Genomic DNA, 2807 nt, shown 5'->3' on the forward strand with positions numbered 1-2807 from the left:
TCTGAATTCTGTGTGTCCAGAGCTCTTCTCTGTACCAGTGCACATGCTCTGAACTAGCCTGATTTATAAAGTAGATCTAGGGTCATGATAGTAGGGAAAAGCAACATTAAAGAACTAGGGGAAGTTTTGTGGGCAATACGGTACTTCTAATGCATCGATTTTTCCTTATTAATGATCTAACTTTTGCATACATATGAAGTGATTGAGAATGTGAGAGATTGGGCCAGACGTACCTTGATGCTCAATGTGGCATGAAGGTTCTCTAACACGTTGAGGAGGTCCTTTGCAACTTCAACACTTTTTCGATTTATCATGGTGTTTATTGGTCAAGTTGTGAGGATTTTGTTTTCTTTATGTTGAGGTGTATTCTTTGATCTTCATCAATAAATACCTCAAGTCTTCTTCACTTCCAGCAACCAAAGTTGTGTCATCTGCATATTGCATGTTGTTATCCACGGGGGCAGTACTCCTCTGTCTTACAGTCTATACCTTTCCGAAGGTGGTGTTTCCATCTTTCTACCTCTTCTCTGATTGAATTGAATTTGGTCAGAAAATTCCTTTTGAAGACACTGTGTTTATTGTAGTTTGCTCTGTGAGTCATATTGGTAAATATAAGGCTCATCTCCTGGTATATTTCACATTATAAAATAGTCTCATTAGCATATTTCTTGCTTGAGAGACTGATAGAAAAATCAACACTTTTAGCACCCATAGAACTGATAGTTGGCTGAAGCCAAGATGTTCACTTAAATTGAAAATGCTGAGCCATGTGAGACCCCAGCCTCAGTTGCTGTTTCATCAATGGTAAGTTGATGGTCTTCTGCCATCAGATTCTGGACTCGGTTTCGTCATTCACTGAGGTTGATGGCCTTCCCTCTCTTTGCTCTTATTTGAAGTTTTCCCAACCTTTCTTAAAATGCTTGAGCCATCTAAGAACGGTTGTTCAATGTAAGGTACTATTTTCACAAACTTGTTGCAACGCTTCAATGATTTAAGAAGATGGCCAATTGAGTTTTGTTAAAAATGTGTTTATAAGCCTGACCTCAACGTTGTATTTTTCATGGTATGAAAGTATCCTTTTCTTTGAAGGTATTGTACGAGTAGGATAAGTGTATTACTGAGTAAACTCATCTGCAGCCATCCACTGATTGCAAAGACAAGTTTAAACACACTTGGTTTAGAAGAACGCACATATGAACTGAAGTCCTAGTAGCAGTGTGTTTGGCTTATCCAAGAATACCAAACAGATTCTATTATGCTTAAGTGCCAAGAGGTAAGAATAAGAATTCAAAAGTAATATATCTCCTAATAACAAAATCTGGACTTCAAATAGCCACATTCCTTAGAATGGAAAAGTAAATATTGGCAGTCATATATTTTGATGCCACGTTAATATATAAAATACATCCTTCTTTATGGACTTAAATAATACATATATAAACTACATCCTTCTTTATGGACTTAAATAATACATATATAAAATACATCCTTCTTTATGGACTTAAATAATTTCCCATTTTATGAATGTACTACACTTTTACAGTGGGAAAGTTAGGTTATTTCCAATCATTTGCTGTCATTAAAAACAAAAAAATCTACAGCAAATAACTTTATGATAGCTCATCTTACATATGAAAGTATTTGCATTGTAAATTCTCAGAAGCGTGAATGTGCATTTGTGACGATATTTCTAAAGTTCTCTCTACAGAGAACATAGCTATGTCTACTACTGCCATTACATATCCGAGGACCTGGTCTCCTGTGCTGCTGCGTTGCGCTTCTTCCCGTTCATTTCCTTGTACTAGAGCTCTACAGCATAATTGTTGAAAAGAAGTGATGTTCCAGGAAATGCTTGTCTTCCTAAATTTGGTAGATAATAATGCAAATAGTATTACTATTAATCTACTTTAGTTTAAAACAAACAAACAAACCAGACCACTATTTGGAATGGTGGCATACAATTTCATCAAAAAGATTTTTTTTAATGCATATAACTAATAGCTCTTTTTAATATATTTAAACCATTGAATTCTATGGTATGTGAATCATATGCCAATAATAAAACTGTTTAAAAAATTAAATGCATGTAACCATTCCACCATGTTTCTCTCATTCCTCAGATTTAGGTCACAATTCTCAATATTCCCTGGGTCCGTTTGTAGTTTATTATACACAAAAGCTAACAATCCTCATCGATCATTCTCTATCATCAAGTTGAATTCCAGTTTGTACAAATGGCATCCAGATTACATAGATAGCCCAAGATGCTAGTCCCATCGATGTACTCATTCCTTGACCATTTACCTATAATTGACTAGTTAGGCGGCTTGTGGTTTTCATTACTGCAATTACACACTAACAGAGGAAATAGTCTTGACACCCAATCCGGCCTCTGCCACATAACAGATATAAGGCCCTGGGCAAATTGCCTATCTTCTTTAAGGCTCGGGTTTCTCATCTGTTCGTAACTACATTCAGGAGTTATAATGAGGGTTATTAAATGGCATGTAGCGTGCTTCAATAGTCTTTGGACCATGGAAAGTGCTTAACAAACATTGGTTATGATGATGCTTACGATCCTTGACGAATGGTCTGAAGCATGTTTTTTTCCTATTAAAATCAGGGTCTTGCTGAGTGGTATCTGTGACTCAGATACTCTGAACCTCGTGAAGCTGCCGACTCTGCGGCCATGTGGAAAAACCATGGCAGAAAACGCAGTTTGTACTGGGGCTGTCAGTGCTGTAAAAGAAGTTTGGGAAAAGAGAATAAAGAAACAAGATGAAGACCTGAAGCGAGACAAAGAATTT

General features: G+C 36.5%; 1 pseudogene; it reads right to left on the bottom strand.

The window, feature by feature from the left end:
• Window positions 1–314, bottom strand: part of LOC115870151 — a 4278-nt pseudogene extending 3964 nt beyond the window's left edge.
• Between the last annotated feature and the right edge of the window lie 2493 nt (window positions 315–2807).

This window comes from Echinops telfairi, unplaced genomic scaffold (genome assembly GCF_000313985.2).
Source record: "Echinops telfairi isolate 266 unplaced genomic scaffold, ASM31398v2 ScPeMD7_443;HRSCAF=831, whole genome shotgun sequence".
Taxonomy (NCBI): domain Eukaryota; kingdom Metazoa; phylum Chordata; class Mammalia; order Afrosoricida; family Tenrecidae; genus Echinops; species Echinops telfairi.